The 21,355-nt window shown below is 37.4% G+C and overlaps 1 long non-coding RNA gene across 2 annotated transcripts; it reads right to left on the bottom strand.

Moving 5' to 3' along the window:
- Positions 1–17,451: 17,451 nt before the first annotated feature.
- On the bottom strand, positions 17,452–20,169 carry LOC146666585 (uncharacterized). 2 transcript variants are annotated; one of them, XR_014912444.1, is made up of 5 exons: positions 20,040–20,118; positions 19,567–19,624; positions 19,279–19,444; positions 18,946–19,041; positions 17,452–18,502 (listed from the first exon to the last, which is right to left on the bottom strand). It is a non-coding gene; the product is annotated as an uncharacterized LOC146666585 (long non-coding RNA). The 2 variants fall into 2 exon arrangements; XR_014912443.1 differs by lacking the exon at positions 19,567–19,624 and having other exon boundaries at positions 20,040–20,169.
- Between the last annotated feature and the right edge of the window lie 1,186 nt (positions 20,170–21,355).

Genomic DNA, 21,355 nt, shown 5'->3' with positions numbered 1-21,355 from the left:
CAGTGTAAACAAAACGCTCATTTTTTTTAGCTGTTTCTGTCATCAAAAATTGAGTTGGAGTGTTTTAACTCAAAGGTTTGAAGTCAATTTTCACCTGTTTATAACCATGTGATCGGTCCACACAGCAGTGATGGTTACTAAAAATGGGCCCATGTATAAGTGTGTAGACATTTCCTAATGCATCATGGGTGATTTAACATAAATGATTCATTAAACACACATCTGTGAAAACATTTATGATCATTTTCATGTAATATTATGTTAAAAGTAAATGTAAATTATTAATTAAAAGACAACTGTTTGAAACTGACCACAAACCTTTGAGCAGTAGTGTGTGTTGTATGCATGTGTCTGTCTGTATCTGACCAGGATTTTGTCATCAGTTTCAACAAGACGCTCATTTTTTAGCTGTTTCTATCATCAAAATTGAGTTGGAGTGTTTTAACTCTGATGGCAATCTCTCCCTAACAAGTCCACTTTATTGCGTGCTCATTTTCTCCTATTAGTGGCTCATACGTATATAATTAGGAAACATGCATTAAGTCAGCGGTAGGGATGGGTATCGTTTAGGTTTTATCCGATATCGGTGCCAAATCGGTACTTTTGAAACGGTGCCGGTGCTTAAACGGTGCTCAAACCGGTGCTTAAAGAATGGAGAACACAAACTTTGTCCAAAAACCTCTCATGTTCAGCTGTTTTTTTTGTAAAAAGATAACAATGTTAGCCTTTTCTGCAGCTATGGGGCATATATGGTATCACTCTTGGCTGGAAGCAGTGCTTAAACAATGGAAAAAACACAAACTTTGTCCAAAAACCTCCCATGTTTAACTGTTTTCCACTTCTTCTTTGGTCTTTTTAGCCTTTTTGGCCAGGGTGAAGGGAGTATCTGCCATCAAACAAGAAGACAGCCGCATGTAGCTATGATGATGTTTGCTAGTTCACCTTACATGCATTAATGTAATAACGTGGTTAGCTTACTCAACGTAAATTACACACGAACAACATTAAGCTACTCACGCAGAGAAGAACAGTTGCTGCTGCCATCAAATACGGCGCATTTCTCTGCTTTTAAAAAAACGCTATGCGTCGCCAGGTGTTTGATCGGATTTGAGGTGTTAACCCTTCGCCTTGGGCATTTTTAATCTGTAGCTCTGCTTTAAAAGAACGTACGTACATGGCCCCGCCTACTATCCTCAGAAACTTAAAATGATTGGCTAGAATCTAAAGTGTATCACAGCTCAGGAAAAAAAAAGCACCGAAATGTGCGCTGCTTTTCGGTCTGGTTACTACCGTTTATGTCAGAACCGGTGCCATCATGGCACCGGACACTGGTACCCATCCCTAGTCAGCGGTCCTCAACCTTTTTTGCGCCACGGACCGGTTTATGCCCGACAATATTTTCACAGACCGGCCTTTAAGGTGTCGCGGATAAATACAACAAAATAAAACTAGTACCGGTACCGAAAAAAAGAAGATTTATTCATAACACACTTGAAAAGACCCAGGGACACCGAGTTAACGATAAAAACGATAACAAAATAACGCTGAAAACCGATAAAAACCCTGAAAACCATACATTTCACACCTGAGCCTCAACTCTCGCGGCCCGGTGCTAAACGACTCACGGACCGTTACCGGTCCGAGGCCCGGGGGTTGGGGACCGCTGCATTAAGTGCACTAATTTCTCACACTTATCAGTGGCTCATGGTTGCTTAAGGCCTATGTCTGTACTTGACCACAGAGGCAGAGCATCATTCAACCTGCCAGCTGCCTATCTTGGGAGCTTTTCAAGGATGACAGACTCCACTTTCTCTGCAGCAAGACAGCTCATAACTTTTTTACAGTGTCTCCCTGTCCTCAGACTTCTATATATTCTTCTGTAATAGATAACTATACACTATCATTGCAATCTACACTACAGCTCAAACGTTTGAAGTCAATTTTCAGCTGGTTTATAACCATGTGATCTGTCCACACAGGAGTGATGGTTACTAAAAATGGGCCCATGTATAAGTGTGTTGACATTTCCTAATGCATCATGGGTGATTTAACTTCAATGATTAATTAAACAAACATCTGTGAAAACATTTATGATTATTTTCATGTAATATTATGTTAAAAGTAAATGTAAATTATTAATTAAAAGACAACTGTTTGAAACTGACCACAAACTTTTGAGCAGTAGTGTGTGTTGTATGCATGTGTCTGTCTGTATCTGATCAGGATTTTGTCATCAGTTTCAACAAGACGCTCATTTTTTAGCTGTTTCTGTCATCAAAATTGAGTTGGAGTGTTTTAACTCTGATGGCAATCTCTCCCTAACAAGTCCACTTTATTGCGTGCTCATTTTCTCCTATTAGTGGCTCATACGTACATAATTAGGAAACATGCATTAAGTCAGCGGTCCTCAACCTTTTTTGCGCAACGGACCGGTTTATGCCCGACAATATTTTCACATACCGGCCTTTAAGGTGTCGCGGATAAATACAACAAAACAAAACTAGTACCGGTACCGAAAAAAAGAAGATTTATTCATAACACACTTGAAAAGACCCAGGGACACCGAGTTAACGATAAAAACGATAACAAAATAACGCTGAAAACCGATAAAAACCCTGAAAACCATACATTTCACACCTGAGCCTCAACTCTCGCGGCCCGGTACCAAACGACTCACGGACCGGCACCGGTCCGAGGCCCGGGGGTTGGGGACCGCTGCATTAAGTGCACTAATTTCTCACACTTATCAGTGGCTCATGGTTGCTTAAGGCCTATGTCTGTACTTGACCACAGAGGCAGAGCATCATTCAACCTGCCAGCTGCCTATCTTGGGAGCTTTTCAAGGATGACAGACTCCACTTTCTCTGCAGCAAGACAGCTCATAACTTTTTTACAGTGTCTCCCTGTCCTCAGACTTCTATATATTCTTCTGTAATAGATAACTATACACTATCATTGCAATCTACACTACAGCTCAAAAGTTTGATGTCAATTTTCACCTGTTTATAACCATGTGATCTGTCCACACAGCAGTGATGGTTACTAAAAATGGGCCCATGTATAAGTGTGTAGACATTTCCTAATGCATCATGGGTGATTTAACATAAATGATTCATTAAACACACATCTGTGAAAACATTTATGATCATTTTCATGTAATATTATGTTAAAAGTAAATGTAAATTATTAATTAAAAGACAACTGTTTGAAACTGACCACAAACTTTTGAGCAGTAGTGTGTGTTGTATGCATGTGTCTGTCTGTATCTGATCAGGATTTTGTCATCAGTTTCAACAAGACGCTCATTTTTTAGCTGTTTCTGTCATCAAAAATTGAGTTGGAGTGTTTTAACTCTGATGGCAATCTCTCCCTAACAAGTCCACTTTATTGCGTGCTCATTTTCTCCTATTAGTGGCTCATACGTATATAATTAGGAAACATGCATTAAGTCAGTGGTCCTCAACCTTTTTTGCGCCACGGACCGGTTTATGCCCAACAATATTTTCACGGACCGGCCTTTAAGGTGTCGCGGATAAATACAACAAAATAAAACTAGTACCGGTACCGAAAAAAAGAAGATTTATTCATAACACACTTGAAAAGACCCAGGGACACCGAGTTAACGATAAAAACGATAACAAAATAACGCTGAAAACCGATAAAAACCCTGAAAACCATACATTTCACACCTGAGCCTCAACTCTCGCGGCCCGGTACCAAACGACTCACGGACCGGCACCGGTCCGAGGCCCGGGGGTTGGGGACCGCCGCATTAAGTGCACTAATTTCTCACACTTATCAGTGGCTCATGGTTGCTTAAGGCCTATGTCTGTACTTGACCACAGAGGCAGAGCATCATTCAACCTGCCAGCTGCCTATCTTGGGAGCTTTTCAAGGATGACAGACTCCACTTTCTCTGCAGCAAGACAGCTCATAACTTTTTTACAGTGTCTCCCTGTCCTCAGACTTCTATATATTCTTCTGTAATAGATAACTATACACTATCATTGCAATCTACACTACAGCTCAAAAGTTTGAAGTCAATTTTCACCTGTTTATAACCATGTGATCTGTCCACACAGCAGTGATGGTTACTAAAAATGGGCCCATGTATAAGTGTGTAGACATTTCCTAATGCATCATGGGTGATTTAACATAAATGATTCATTAAACACACATCTGTGAAAACATTTCTGATAATTTTCATGTAATATTATGTTAAAAGTAAATGTAAATTATTAATTAAAAGACAACTGTTTGAAACTGACCACAAACTTTTGAGCAGTAGTGTGTGTTGTATGCATGTGTCTGTCTGTATCTGATCAGGATTTTGTCATCAGTTTCAACAAAACGCTCATTTTTTAGCTGTTTCTATCATCAAAATTGAGTTGGAGTGTTTTAACTCTGATGGCAATCTCTCCCTAACAAGTCCACTTTATTGCGTGCTCATTTTCTCCTATTAGTGGCTCATACGTATATAAATAGGAATCATGCATTAAGTCAGTGGTCCTCAACCTTTTTTGTGCCACGGACCGGTTTATGCCCGACAATATTTTCACGGACCGGCCTTTAAGGTGTCGCGGATAAATACAACAAAATAAAACTAGTACCGGTACCGGAAAAAAAGAAGATTTATTCATAACACACTTGAAAAGACCCAGGGACACCGAGTTAACGATAAAAACGATAACAAAATAACGCTGAAAACCGATAAAAACCCTGAAAACCATACATTTCACACCTGAGCCTCAACTCTCGCGGCCCGGCACCAAACGACTCACGGACCGGCACCGGTCCGAGGCCCGGGGGTTGGGGACCGCTGCATTAAGTGCACTAATTTCTCACACTTATCAGTGGCTCATGGTTGCTTAAGGCCTATGTCTGTACTTGACCACAGAGGCAGAGCATCATTCAACCTGCCAGCTGCCTATCTTGGGAGCTTTTCAAGGATGACAGACTCCACTTTCTCTGCAGCAAGACAGCTCATAACTTTTTTACAGTGTTTCCCTGTCCTCAGACTTCTATATATTCTTCTGTAATAGATAACTATACACTATCATTGCAATCTACACTACAGCTCAAAGGTTTGAAGTCAGTTTTCACCTGGTTTATAACCATGTGATCTGTCCACACAGCAGTGATGGTTACTAAAAATGGGCCCATGTATAAGTGTGTAGACATTTCCTAATGCATCATGGGTGATTTAACATAAATGATTCATTTAACACACATCTGTGAAAACATTTCTGATCATTTTCATGTAATATTATGTTAAAAGTAAATGTAAATTATTAATTAAAAAGACGACAGTTTGAATCTGACCACAAACCTTTGAGCAGTAGTGTGTGTTGTATGCATGTGTCTGTCTGTCTGTATCTGATCAGGATTTTGTCATCAGTGTCAACAAGACGCTCATTTTTTAGCTGTTTCTGTCATCAAAATTGAGTTGGAGTGTTTTAACTCTGATGGCAATCTCTCCCTAACAAGTCCACTTTATTGCGTGCTCATTTTCTCCTATTAGTGGCTCATAGGAGTCTAACTAATGAACTGTATGCATGTTTCCTAATCTGTCACACTTATCAGTGGCTCATGGTTGCTTAAGGCCTATGTCTGTACTTGACCACAGAGGCAGAGCATCATTCAACCTCAATTCAAATATTATTCCTTAAAACTTGCATAGATCACCAATTATGAATGACGATTGATTAAATATTAACTGGTGTATGGATTGCAACAATAATAGCGAGTGTGTAGATTATATTACCTTTCCTCAGTTTATCACATTAAATCTCAGCTTACTAGTGACCCAGCATTTTTCTAAGTACAGAAGCGCTAAACAACATCATTTTTTCAAGTAATATAAAAATCATCTTTATATATTACCTTTTTAAACATCCCATTTTTCTTTCTAATGTCATTAAAACAATTTTGCACATTTGAATAACAGTAGTCAGACCTCCAGATCTTTTAAGCTTTCAGTTTTTTTCTCAGTGTCACACATGGATTAGTTTTCGTCTCTTTCAATAAGAAAGTCAAATCTTCAAACCCTAAAGAAATCTTTGTTTCTTTCAATCATTCCAATATTTTTCATCTTCTGTTATATAATTGCAGTTAACCAGGGCTTAGCTACTCTGATCTACAGGAATTTTGGGGGTGTGGATACCCATTTTCTTTTTTTCACAGGTGCGGAGCCTTTTTCTACAAAATTACGAATAAACTGCATTTTTTAAAATTACCTTTAACATAAATGTAGACTGACAAGTAACTCAACCTTTAACACAGTGATCAGTAGAGAAGAAAGAAAATAACCCATTTCAAAATTTCTAGTTCAGATCAAAATTATTGTTCTGATTAAGGAAACAGTAAATCTGGTCACATTATTGTCCCGATCCTCCAATTTTCCCTTTCCAATGTGACTAAATAAAATGCAACTTTTTTTTTAAATAAAAGCAGTTGCACACCCAGATATTTCTTACAGTAAAAATCCTCCAACAACCTTTCAAAAGAAATTTTTTTGTCTTTCCTCAATTTTGAGACCAACTGAACCCACAAACCTGAAGCTGCAGACCCCAAACTAACCAAATTTAATGTTTCCTTAATCAGCACAGTAATTTTTAAGTCTTTATGTGTTATGTTTACTCACAGTTTTGATGCTTGCTTCTTCGACTTGACCCACGATTAGCTCTGCACCATCGCTCTGCTGTTTTCTCTCTCCTCATGCTTCTCCTTCGTGCGTCCTGTCCTCAAATATAATCCAACCTGCCTCCTTGTTTCCTCCTTGACTTGTATTCGCAAAATTTCCAGTTAAATTAAGAGTAATCCAGAAAAGTTTTCCTGCTTCAAAAGCTCTTCCAGTTGCCTGTCTTCTTGTCCTCCTTCAAATGTGCATTTTATGAATTTGTATTTATTTGACTTCATATTGCCATGACAACATAACACAGAGCATCATGGTAAATTAAAGCAGGTGGTTCTGTCCGCTACAGAAATGCTGATAAACTCAATTTATTTGAGTTGTCTTAACTTAGAAAAACTAAGTAAGATGGAAGTTTTTCTTCTCAGTGTGGAAGGATGAAAGATGTGTTTTGAAAATGCCACTTCACTACCGTCCTCCTCCCTAGCACGGATCAGTCCGCATGTTCATGGTGCCAGCATTTTTTATGGAATATGTTGAGCAAACCTAGAAAAGCGTCAGCTCAAGGGATTATTGTTGTCATTGCTGTGGATCTTTACCTGATACACTGACTTGGTGAGTAAATGTTTACTCTTATTCAAACTGATTTTGTGGCTTCTCTTAGTTTAGAACCAGGTTTATAATCGTGCTAGCTAGTTAGTGTTAGCCTAGCGTTGCTGCTGCGGCTAGGCTCATGTTACTTAAAAATTAACACCACAGCCTTAAAAACCTTATATAAAAATATGTCTGTGAAATTTTCTGTTGATTGTTTGAAATAAAAAAGTGAGATAAGAGCCCAGACAAAATTCTTCGGGGGTGTGAAAACAATAAGCCAAGAGTTAGCTGTGCTTGCGGACTCTTATCAAGCCTTGACCTCCCGGTCAGCTATCGCGCTGGTGGGTAACAGAGCTCTCCGAAAACGTGGAAGCACTTTTGCAAATATGTGATATTTTGATAAATTAAGTAGATATTTGAGCATTACACAGCTACATTCTCCGCTGAAAATATCTTAAAAGGTTATTTTGTGACCCAGAAAGGGTAATCTAGGGGAAAGGAGGATCGCATATGTCGGCCACGGTTGTCGGAGCCTGTGCGTACTTGTAAGCGCGGAGGAGCGCGGCTAAAAAACTTAGTACTTTTTCTGGGTCACAAAATCAACTTTTAAGATATTTTCAGGCGAGAATGTAGCTGTCGAAAGTTCAAATATCTGCTCGATTTATCAAGACATCACATATTTGCAAAAATGCCCCGACGTTTTCCGAGATGTCCATTTTTTCATGCTTTGTGGCACCTTGAACATCTGTGGCATCTATTAATGTCAAATCTAGCCTTTATTTAACAACATAAGCAAACTCTATGTTACAATGATTGCACAGCCATTAAGGATCAAATCGGTTTCTGAAAAATGTTCTGTTTTTTCTCCCTCTGCTTGCTTCATACTGTCTTTGAGGCTCGGGACCAGCACTCCTGCTGTTGGACAGAAAGACATCAACTCAGTGGTAAGTATTTTGGTTTTCCAATATATTAGCAACTGTCAGTGACATTTATATTAATCAGGCTGAACTTTAGATCAGCCTGTTTTACTTATTGTTTTATTTGTTTTTTGGTTTGGGGAAGTTGTTTCTTTACTGATCTTTTCCTGTCTTCTGTTATTAGACTTGAGATATGACTGCACTAGGCTGTTGCTGGTGACTCCAGTTAATTCTACAAGACATGCTGTGTAAGTAAACAAACAACAACAGTTTGGTCTGCATTTCTTGAAAGATCACATCCCCCAAACTTAGTTTAGAGGGTCTACACTGAATATAGTGAAGTCTGCAAATTTTCGAACAGCAAAATTTGTTTTGTGCCCAAATCATTTTGCACAACAAATATTTTTATTTTGATTATATAAGTAATGTAAGTACAAAACAAAGTTGTGGTAGGCCTAAACTTATTTTTAGAATAACTACATCTGCGACTTTGTTTCATTGTAAGATTATAACAGTGATGGCAATATAATTGTTTGTTGTTCAGCAGAACAGTGTCCAGTATGTTGGCTGTTATACTTTGTTGTGTTTGAAAATAAAAGTTGGTCTGATTTTAACATCCTTACAAAAAGTGTTGTTAATTATTTTTAATCTTATTCAGGTTACCACAAATTGTTTTTTCATTTAGTTGAACTTGAAATGTTTGTCAGTAAGTAAACAATTAGCACTGTACAGTCAGAAATATCAAGTTATTCTTAATACTGCAGACTTGCAATATTAGTCATCTTAAGTAAGCTTTACTTAGTTTTTTTGAGGCAACGAGTTCTGGGAACTAACAAGGCTGTACGGTGTACTCAAAATGAGTAAGTTGCCCTAACTTGGTCATCTTACGTAAACTTGATCCAGTTTTTTTGAGTTCTGGGAACAAATGAGCTTGTACAGAGTACTCAAAATAAATAAGTTGTCCTAATTTAGTCATTTTAAGATGAGCTTTACTCAATTTTTTTGAGGCAATGAGTTTCCTCAATTTTTTTGAGTTCTGGGAACTAATTACATTTTACAGTGTATGTTAATAATCTTTAAACAGACACTCCCTGATCCTGTAAGAGCAGGAATTTAACTACAAACTCTCATAGTTCCCGTCAGTATCATTCATTCTGCTCTGCCTCAATGGTCACAGTGGCTAGTTTAAGTACGTTTGCCCCATAGAAATCCACTGATGTTCAGTGAGTCCCTTTGATACATGTTTAGACCTTCATAATTTTCAGGGTGCATGAGTGTTATATCTCCATCTCATCCTAAACATTTTACCAACATGTAAAAGGCATACGTCCACAAGATTTTGATTTGTTTAATTTTAATTGAAACTTGTTTTTTTCTGAATAAATGTGTGAGATGGCCCTCAGGCCTCTAAATCCACGTCCAGGTTTGGGTGACTACTTGGATTAGGGGAGTATTATTTAGAGCAATGTTTGTCACTTTGGTTAATTGCTAAACTCAGGCCGTTTTTGTTCAGTCTTTTTCTAACTGAACTTTCACATTTAACATGCTAACTGAAGCCTGTAGAGTCTGAGCTGTAGCTCTTTTATTTTCTGTATTGTACAGTCTGACTTAGGGGTGGATTTGCTGGGATTGGTGACTGTGTTGCATGTTTTGAATAATCTTCTTCAGAGTAGACTAGTGAATGAAGAAAACTATAAAAAGCTGCTGCGGTTTTAATTTTCCAAGAGAGGTAATGCACATAATGCAGAGACGAGCGCACGGGGGATATCCAAATTCTAGGAAGGCAGCCTGCTGCTGTACACAGGCGGATTCTTCTCAGTCAGAGTTCTTAACAACTTGAGTGTTTTCTCCAACCTCACAAAGAGTGCTGTTTCCATTCTGGGAAGTCTACTCATTGGTGTAGGTAGTTCTTCAAATTACCTATATATATGAGCAGCTATATTAGCTTTGACTTAATATATGGTGTGTGTGTGTGTGTGTGTGTGTGTGTGTGTGTGTGTGTGTGTGTGTGTGTGTGTGTATATAAATAGTATACTTTCCTGTTTTAAAATTTATGATGGCTCAAACCTTACAAATTATAACTCATCGCCACTTGTGTGAACTACAAGGGTGTCATCTTTTTTCTTTTCAATCCATTAAGTACCACATTTTACACACTGAGCAAGAAAGGAAGTGAGCTCTTCATGGTGACCCCAGAAATGTTAATGTATCACTTTCTAGCATACACTTGACATTGCTCTACATTTTACAGTGCAGTATAAGAGTCCCGCCACAAGGAGACACTAAAGGATTTCAAGTCAACTGTTTCTGCTTCCAAAGCGGCGGCAACCGTCACCACCGATGATCGTACTTATATAACATAGACTGTGGATGCATGTTTGAGTTGATACATCACTTAAAGCCACCACTGTTCAGGCATGACATTATAGGGGTTGAAAAAAATGCAGTCTTTTATTGTAGAAGTGCTGGACTCAACCTGGTGGTGGTGTGATTGTGATAGATAGATATATAGGTGTGTGTGTGTGTGTGTGTGTGTGTGTGTGTGTGTGTGTGTGTGTGTGTGTGTTATTGGGAATGCAAGAACACCAAACAATCGCATTTTTGTTATATATTGCTTAACAAATATATCAGACCACCATGCACAAATTTCCAAATGTGCTATTTTAGAAAAAAATTGGAAAAAATAGTAAAGCATATTATTGTTTTTTTGTGAGAATGACATCTTACATTTGATTGAGCTACAAACTTTAAAGTAAACATTTCAATGTTACAATGAAATCCTATGCTGCTACTACCTATAAAAACAGAGGCAATATCTACCTATATCATCTGCCCGTTAGGTTTCTTTTTGATACACAACATTTTCATCCCTGGGTACTAACGTTTTTTGTTGTTGTTGACAGTTCTCAGGAGGGACCTACAAGAAATAAGGGGTCAGTTATGAAAACTTCACTGGACATGGAAAGCGCAGCGTATATAAGCTACTTATAGAACAACGTGATTTATGGGAGGTAGGGTAACAGGGGTGTCAAACAAAGGGCCCAGGGGACAGACGCGACCCACAAAAGGTCTAATTTGTCTCATTGGATGGCTCAGCATGTGACAACTACAGTGAAGTAATTAATAAATCTATGCTGCAAACCCAGGTTTGCTGATTTAAGTTCAAAGTCTTTTTAGAAAGACTATTTGGGCTGTTCTTCCATTTTGTAGAAACAATACTTTCTGTTGTGTGGCAACATTGTTTTTCACTTAGGAACAGCATTTTAAAAAAATCTTATGGTTCACGTGACACAGAGCTGTTTTTATTTACTTGTCTGGAACACTTGAGATGCAATCGAGCTATATTTAGCCCTTGATAAGATGTGCTTCATATCCCTTGTGCGTAGAAAACGGGAATCTCTCTTCAAGGGGAAAAGTGGGATTAGTAGGTGGGGTGGTCCTAATGGTAAAATTAGTAAATTCAATACAAATAAAGTAAGAAATGGTATATGAGATAGTAAGAGAAAAAGAACATGAGGACATAAACATGCAATTATTTTGCAAACTTGTTTCTGAAAAAATCAAATCAAATAAAAACAGCTTCTTCTTTTCTTAACCACCCATCCAAAGTTTTGTCTAACTAACTTAAAATGAAATGGAGAAAAGCCCAACTTTTGAGATAATAACATGAAATTTTGAGTTATAGACACAAATAAATAATGTATTTTTAAAAAGGTTTTTATCAATGGCGGAAGCAAGCTTTCATGTTTTTGATCTTAATTTATGAGTCAAAATAAAATGCATAAAAAGCAAAACAAAACAAAAAATAAATAAATAAAGTGAAGTTCATGAAAAATAATACAGCTTTTAAATATTTTGCTTCCCTGGGAACTCACTAAACCCTTTATCTAGTCTTAAACCTAAAAGAAACGTTTCCATACCTTTTATTTTAATTTGTTTTCATGTATGTTTTACTTAAAGTCAGCTAGTCCCCGTAATGTGCGCTAATCCCCCAAATAATCCCTTAAAATCCAACGCAGTGTTTAATTGTGAAAAGCTGGAACAGGAAGTTGTAGATTTATGCTGGTTAGCGTAACAGCGGTTGCCGCCGGGGTCTACGGGACCGTCCCTCCCAGGAAGACAGAACCCGACACCGCCTCCTGCTCCTCCTGCCTCCGTCGTTGAGGGCCGTCCTGGAGAGTGGTCCGCCGTCTCTTCTTCGTATTGGACACTGTGCCATCACTCATTTTTATTCAGCGAGCTGGTTAGCAGGTATTAGCCACCCAAACCAAAGACTGTGTCAACATCTGGTTGCTTCTGCAAAGCTAAGCATAAACCGCTAATCTTTTTTTTCTTTTTCTTTCTTTTTTTTCTTTGTTTCAGCCTTCTCTGTCTAATTCAGTTGCTTGTTTTGGCTTTTAGCCAGAGAGTGTGTGAGGGACACATTTAGATTCAGACAACGTGACTGCATGCTACGAGCGACAAGAAATAACGGAAAGCAGGAGCAGCGAGAAAGCCTGAAAAGGACCGATTGTTGATTTCACCAAGATAAACAACTGGCACAACAAGGTGAGCCTCGGAAAACAACATTTGCATTCAGCTACATGATCACAGATTGATTAAACATTCATTTTGCTGTGGCATCATTCCCATCGAGTGTCAGATGCTGATGTCGGAGGCCATCGGCTATTTGCATTTCTCTGTGCCCGGCAGGAGATTCATTGTAGCTGCTGACCTGCCTGACAGTGTTTCATCTTTTGTTGTTGGTTTTTTGTTTGTTTGTTTGTTTGTTTGTTTGTTTTTACCGGCCTGATGGGAATCAGTTGAGTAAAACAATAGGCGTACACTTTGGCTGACTCAAGCTTTGATTTCCTTTGAGTTGAACTTTATTACAATACCAGGAGAAAAGTTGCAGTCAGACATGCTACATTATATCATGAAGATCATATTCAGGAAATACCCAGGGCAGGCAACCTTTTTTTTTTTTTTTTAATAACTGCACTCTGAATTTTCCAAGAAATACACTCAGGGTGTAGGCAACGCATGTTAGTATTGTTCAACATTTGCTCTACTTTATGATACACAATGACATTTAATAGAGTGACTTTCAGTACAGCTTGACATTCAAGCATCTTTTCCTCTATCTTCATCCTATCTTCCCTTTCTCTTTCCCTTCCCTTTATTTTCCTCCAGTCCACCTACATCTCCTCCTTCCCTACATGTCCACTCCACCTCCTCTTCTCCGTTTCTTTATGCACTTGACACCCCCTTTTGCCCTTGTCCACATTTCTCCACCTCCCCTTCTGTCCTCTCAACCCCTCATTCATCTCTATGGCTCTCTCTTTTCCCCTTCATTGATTTGCCCGGTGGCGTTGCTAAGAGACGACCGCAGTCGGAGCGCTGCGAAGGATAGAGTAGATGACAGACAGTTTTACCTGCTCAGAAAAGGAAGTGAAGATTGAAACAGGAGATTCTCTGTCAGATATCATGTGGCTTTGGTATGTAATAGTTGAAGCTGGTTGGTTGTGTAAGAAAGTTGCACCAGTAGTTTACAAAGAAACACGTGAGTTTGTGGAGGTTTTTTATTCAGTTTTATTTGAACATGACTGCAGTTAAGGATTATTGATTAATGTGCTTTTATGATTACCTTTTTATATGTTCAGTATATGAAACTGAGAAAATGGAAGGAAATGTCTGTAACTGATTGTCTGGAGTCTAAAATAAGCTTTTCAAATGTTTCATATTGTAGAGCTGAATCTGAAAATTTGACAGCTCTATTGCTTTTTTTATAGTATAGTTTAAAAAAAAAAGTGTCCTGCAACTAGATTTGTCAAAAAAAATTGATACTCTGATACAAAAAAATTGTATTGAATTAATAGTCATTTGTAAAAGTACCAACAGTGCCATCATTCAGACAACTATAATCAGTTGTCTAATAGACAAATTAGCTTTCTGTTAAAGTAAGAAAAGTTTAGCAGCAGCTAGACAGAAACAGTGGAAACGTGCACTACAGACTCTGTTTGATCAGCAGTGAAAACATGGAGCCAAATCACTAAAGCACTGCTCTACCTCAGACGTCTTAAATCATTGTTGTTACAAAGAAACCAAACACTGCCTGGTGTGAGTTTTTTTTATTTTCTTTGCTACCTACGAGAAACTTAAAATATTTGTCCTATTAGTTTTTAATTATATGATATAAATTTATATTATTTTTTGTATTGCTCTGGTGTTTTTCTTTTCTTTTTTAATGCCTCTTTATTGTTTGTAATTTCTTTTCCCTGTGGCATCAAAAATGGCATTGAGTAACGGGTATTTTCCTTGGTGTCAGTATTATGTTTGAAATTTCAGTATCATGACAACCCTACTTACAGGTGCAACTTACTAAGTTTTGACTTAATGCAATGTTGGCATAAAGCCATTCCGGGTCAGGTTAAAATCTTAAGATGAAAATTTATATTATTCTGTCTTATTTTGGTATTTATTTATTTATTTTGCCCAACTTCTTATGTGGAAGTGTCTACAGGACTGGTAGTTTTAAACTTGAATAACCTGAATATACTGCTACTACTACTAATAATAATATGGATAATTATAGTAATAACAATTGATAGCAGTGAACAGAAATTTTCATTCACATTTCCAACATAAAAATATGTATAATAATAGATTTCAATCAGGGAAAAAAGCAGAAAGAAAAAAAAAAACTCTTAACGCTGTTCTTTTTTTAGCAGCAAACACTGTTCCCATTGGAGCACAACAAGACTTTGTCTTCTAAGAACACATAGGGCTTAAGTATAAGCTGGGATGTAGCCTTTCAATCTGTGGTGAGAGATGAAAAAGTTACAGGCTGGCCTCTTATTGTGTAACCAATTAACTGTTAAACAGAGGTGTCCGGAGATAGTCACTCAGAGCATTAAAACCTAAAGCTAACAGTGGCATTGGTATCTGAACACTACACTACTACAGAGAAACATAAAACCTCAGCCACACCCTGCCGACACCACTTTTTTATTAACTTTTTTCCTATATTACGAGATAAATCTAAACCCCCCGCTTGCATCTTATATATTCTTTTAGGATACAATTTTTAAGCTTTTTTTGTTTTTGTTTTAAATTGGTGTTTTTAATAATGAATGTGTGAGTTACCGCACACCATGTGGCTCCTGTGCATTGGGCATGATTGTTAAATTCCCATTTTTTTCCTTGTTTTAAAAGACATGTATGAAGTCTTTCATAATTTTAAACATCTTTGAAGAAGTCTCTGCTTGTTAATGTAGAAACTAGGAATTCTAAAAGTTCTTAGAAACCCCTTTGTGGGGTAATTTACAGTAATTGGTAAAACAATAGTATTAAAAATACAAAACTTGCACATTCGGGCCACAGGAGTGTCCCAACACCCACTCACTCTTTTAATACTTTTCTCACTGTACAATGGGACTTTTCAGACGTTACCCAGTGTAACTCCAGCAGTGTTGCCAGCTGTTCACCATTCTGCTCTTCCTTGGTCCCCACACACAGTACTGCATAAATAAGAGAGGCAGAATTAGAAAATATTCACCAGCTGTGCCAGCCAGCATCTCCCTGGCACAGCCCTATGAAACCTTCACTCCACCTTTCCCGCTGCAGCTGAGCCACAACCTCATCCCATCACAACCTCGTACACAGTAACACATTACTTATAACATATAACATTATAGAAATACTTTTACATTAGCAGAATGAAGAACTGATTGGGGTAAAAATGGAACCAAACAAGGCAAAATAAAGCCCAGGGCAAAAAAAAAAAAAAAAAAAAAAATGGCATTAGTTAGCTCTCAACTGCATGAAGTGTACACACACAATAACAAATATCAAAAAGAACTAAAAGAAGTTTACTGGACAGTATCCTTGGCCACACACCAGTGAATACCAGTAACTGGGCACAGTAGAGTCTGAGGTCGTTTGGAGGGTCATTGGACACTAATAGAAACCATATGTTAAAAATGTTTGACATGTGTAATTTTATATTGTATTTCTTCAAAGGCACACAAAAAGTATAAAAACATGTAGTTCACTTTGGATGTCTTAATTAAACTTTTAATTTTTTGTATCATTTAGTAACAGTGATGTTGAATTTCACTGACTTTTGAGTCTAACAGTATTGCAGTGTTTGTAGCTGAGTAACCAGTAAAAAGGTTTTCCTTTCTATCTGTTGCCTCAGATTCTTTGAAAGCTTGCAGAAGTTTAAAGTGCTATCATTGGCTGTGCAGTTTAAAAAAAGCTTACAGAACTGTATCAATCAGCAAAATAGCTACACAAAAAAACAAGACCTAAACAACCGATGTACATAGCAGACTTATAAATATTTAGTTATATTTAATATTTAAAGATTTTTTATATGCAAGCACAGTAAATGTATCCCTAGAATTGGGATAAGTCCATATACTATGAAAACACGGTACTTGGTAATTGCATTTTTGCATTTGAGGCACATTTTTCATCTGTCATGTGGTGCAACAGACTAGCAGACTTTGTATTTTAAAATGATTTACTTCAAATGAAAGCTGTGAGTAGTTCTTTTAATCTTTAGTTCTGTACATGCTACAATACTTTATCTACACAAAGCCTATCATGCAGTTAATACAACCTTTGACAAGTGAATAAAATAACCACTGTTACAATGCAAAGCTTTTAATGTGTCAGTGGTAATAAAATTTGAAAGGGTCTACATGTAAACATGTCACACCACAAAACATGAAAAAGCCCCAGTGACCTTGGAGATCCAACAAAGTGCCACGTAATGAAAATAATTGTTACTTAAAACCTTCTTGATGTGTCACTTGTTACTTTACCATTTGCAGTGTTTCATCACAACCTATCCAGAGAAAATGTATTCAGTCAGAGCAAACACTGGTTTGTTGTTATGAAGCGCCTTGAGGCGACTTTTGTTGTGATTTGGCGCTATATAAATAAAATTGAATTGAATTGTTATTATGTACAGACTTTAGAACCAGAGTAATGGAGTGCACCATACAAAAAAGGCTTCACTAATGGTCAAGTTATAGTAGTAGTTATGCCAAGTTATTGGACTAGTTGCTACTACACTGTAAACCTGAATAAGTTACCAGAACTCAAAAAAATTGAGGCAATCGATTGCCTCAATTTTTTTGAGTTGATCAACTCAAAAGTCAAATTTTTCCAGAACATAAAAGTTTGGATTACATGGTACTTGTATCTTTTGAGAACGGTCAACTCAAATATTTGCAGTTAATATGACTTAAAGTTTCAAGTTTACAAATTCAAAGAAATAAGTTCACAGAACTTATAAAAAATAAGTACACAACCACAACATTTTTATGTTAACAAAACTCAAATGTTTATTAGTTTGTGTTGTCATTATTTTAAGTACACGTTAGTCAAATATGTTGACTACTTGATACTTAAAAACATGTGACCCAAAACTTAAAATTTTTGAGGCAATTGATTGCCTCAATTACACTGAGTATCGGTAACTTAATATGCAAAAGTCATAAACATCTGCCATTGAACAGTATCTTGCCTGCTCCCTTTTAGCACTATGTTGAAATTAAATACATTAAAAAAAAAAAATTAAATTAATTAAAAATAATTAACAAAAACATTTATAAATTAAAATAAGTAGACCAAAAATTGTTTAGTCAGGAAAACTGTCAGAGTAATGAAAAATAATGCCAAATAATAATTAATAATATCAAAATGTGCTTTTGGCTCTCTGGCTAATATCTGAATAAGACAACAAGGCAGCAATTTGAGTGAATTACAATGCTATTTGTTTTACATTAACTAGTATCAAACAGTGAAATTTAGGTCATCTTGCGCAGCCCACAATGTTTTGGAAATAGTATTACGAAAAACATTAAAACATACAAAACATTAGTGTTGCTTTGCATTATGTTAATGAGAACAAACATTGTATAGTTTGGACCTATTGGCTGAACACCTGTAGAGTAATGCAATAATGTTTTGAGGCATTATTTAGATGAAAGGAGAGAACTTTGAACTAGCCTTTTATAATGCTTCACCCTGCATCCTTCTTTCAGATGAGTTCCTACATAACCAAGTCATTCTTGAGGGTCTGTAACCTGGGTGACAGTTTACCACTTTCTAGACCAAATAAAATCTTTTGAGTAAATTCTAAAGTGTTGGTCAGGCCTTTGGGGTAGCTGAGGTGAAGTGCATAGATCAGTCCAAACATTACCAGGAAGGCTTCACCAAATCTGGGGAGACTGAACACGGCATCACTTACAATGACGACAGAGATTTTCACAGGTTGGTAGTGAACTGGACTTGTTGTGTCATGGTCACTGATGACAGTGAAGAGGGCCACTTCAACACCATCAAGCTCCAACTCATCAGATTCGTCCTGAATTAATGAAAAAGAGATACTAATCACAATCTAACCCAAGAAATACAACAGACGACATATAATTTCTCATTTTACCAACTCCCACTGAGATCCAATACCTCTTTTACAAGGGAGACCTGAGTCTCACTGTAAGAGGTGAAAAACAGAAGATCCATGTTCTGCACACATAAATCAGCTAATTCACCAGAGAATCAAGTGGTGTGAGATAGACTGAAACTAAGCTAAAGGAAATACACAGGAAAATGTTTTACTAAACATCACTTTCAACAAAACACCAATTCAGTTCATTCGTAGTGAGGAGACAGAAAAGACCATACATGGAAACCTTATGGGTAGACTAAACAAAGATAAGTCCAAACAGTGCATCAAAATACATGTTTGTACTTTGATGCACTGTTTATATACACAGTAGTATCTGTTAGATACTTAAGGACACTCACAGTGCAGGTTCTGAAAAATCCAGAGACATCCTCACGCAGATAGACAGGAAGGGCGTGGAGAACGGTAGTGCGCTTGGTGTGGATATCATGGATTTCCTATTTCCAGATAAAAACAGAATTGTATATACTGGTGAGTTTACTGAACAACAACAAAAACAACAGTCAAATCAGAACATATGTCCACAAATAACCTGTTCACATCTTTAATACAGTCAGACAAATAGCAAACACAAAGTGGAGTAATAGCAAAATTCAAAAAGCTCATTTAAATCATTGAACCTGTCCAATGTTCCACTGGTTCAACCTATGAAATGTGTAACAATCTATTATTACCTGTTCATTGTGAATTCTTAGAATTTCAACCAGGGCATCTGCTGTCTTCCCAGTTTTTGATGCCCTGGCTGAATAAGGTCATCAGTCGAGGAAGATGGCGGTCAAGTTCAGCGTAGAATGTATTGGGCAGGTTCTGATTTGTAATCCGCTGAAACTCTGCATACAACTACAGCAGAAGAACAATACAGTTCAATTTGAAGAATCTCGCACATCTTTATAAAGCAGCAAAAAGCTGCCACATGAGTAAGAATTACAATTTTCATTTTAAAGAGAGCTGATCCATATTACCTCAGACTCCATTTTTAGAGCAGGCCAGAGGTCCAAGAGCTCCTTCACAACCCTAACCCTGAACATATAGTTTAAAATATAGCGTTTCTAACAAGAAAACTGCTTGAAAGCACTCTCACTGCAGACAGGCATCTCCGTTGTGTAACTGCAGGGACAACGGGCTTGTTTGGACCCAACTATTCTGAGTCATGAGAGGGGGTTTAAAAATTTAGAGAGATTAAAATACTTTGTTTTATACTAGGCGACCAGGCGCCACCTCTAGAACAAGTAGTATCTAACTTTTTAAACAGCCTGCGACCCTCATTACAACAACTTAATGCTAGCTCTGCAAGCGCAAAGTTTCCTTCGGGGAGAGCAGCAAAGCACATAAAAAACACAGACCGACATTTCTGCTATTCTTTTCGACACGCACCCAAAATACAACTAAATATTCGTATTTTAACAATAAACTAATATCAACATTGAAAACTTACTGTAAGTCCAGTGATGCTAGTTGCTGCCGTTAGGTCCAACTTTCTCCAGTCGTCCGTGTTGCCTCTTTGGTGCTGTTCCCGCCCATATACCTTCACTTCTTCTGTGTTTCGTATTAATGCTCATTAGCGCCGCCTTCCGCTTCGGAGGGTGAATCAGAGATTAACTCGGAATAAAAACTGATTCCTGCAGCTGCTCAACACTTACGGAAAAAATTAAAAATATATATGTAGGACACATTGATAAAACAATGAATATTAAAATAAATACATTTTGTCTTCCACTAATGCATTTAAGACAATTTGATTTTACTTATTTGGTGAAACACTTTGAGATTTTATTGTATTTTAGCATGTGCTACATAAATTAAGTTTATTATTAAATCCTACTTGAAACAACAAAAATAACAGGACTTTACCATTCTTATATGTCCTAACTTAACTGTGTTACGTTGTGCTTAAGTTATGATTTTAAGTGATGCTTACTTAATATAGAAATAGTTCAATTCAATCAAATATTATTAGTTTCATTTACTCAAAAAGAAGAACATGTTATACGAACTTGACATATTTAAGTTAACAGAACTTTTTAAAAACTTTGAGTATACACTACTTAATCTGTTTAATTACTTTGAACATTCGGGTTTACAGTGTAGTTAATGCAGTCACAGACTGTTTACAAATGAGATCAAGTCTGCAGCGCTTCCAAACTAAGTAAAGATACAAGTGCAGTTTTTACCCAAGGATCATGAGATCTGTACACTTAAGCTGGTAAACTTAAGTGTACAGCAAGGAAGTTGCTAATAGGATTGTTACCTTTAAACCATGTGTTAACACACACACTTGCCCTCTCTCCCTCCTCATCACTACATTCTCAGAATAACAAGAACAGATTTGAAATGTAAATCCCTTCTGCTGAATGCCATCTCAGGGTCTGTGACCAGCCAGCCACATCAGCACCGACAGTGTCATTGCTAAAAGTACTGTTAATGTGTTAAGTACATAATAAAAGGGATTCACTTACAAACAATAGTTGATGGATTTATCCATCCATCCATTCGCTTCCGCTTGTCCTTTTCAGGGTCGCGGGGGGTGCTGGAGCCTATCCCAGCTGTCATAGGGCGAGAGGCGGGGTACACCCTGGACAGGTCGCCAGTCTGTCGCAGGGCCAACACACAGGGACAGACAACCATTCGCACTCACATTAATTCGCACATTCACACCTAGTAACAATTTGGATTATCCAATTAACCTATCCCCACAAGCTGCATGTCTTTGGACGGTGGGAGGAAGCCGGAGTACCCGGATGGATTTATAGT

The sequence above is a fragment of the Rhamphochromis longiceps genome, linkage group LG7, assembly GCF_057381845.1.
Source record: "Rhamphochromis longiceps isolate RC_006_pf linkage group LG7, R_longiceps_female_GT1.1, whole genome shotgun sequence".
NCBI classification, from domain to species: domain Eukaryota; kingdom Metazoa; phylum Chordata; class Actinopteri; order Cichliformes; family Cichlidae; genus Rhamphochromis; species Rhamphochromis longiceps.
The sequence above is the reverse complement of the archived record's forward strand: the minus strand, read 5'-3'. Positions and strand labels throughout refer to the sequence as shown.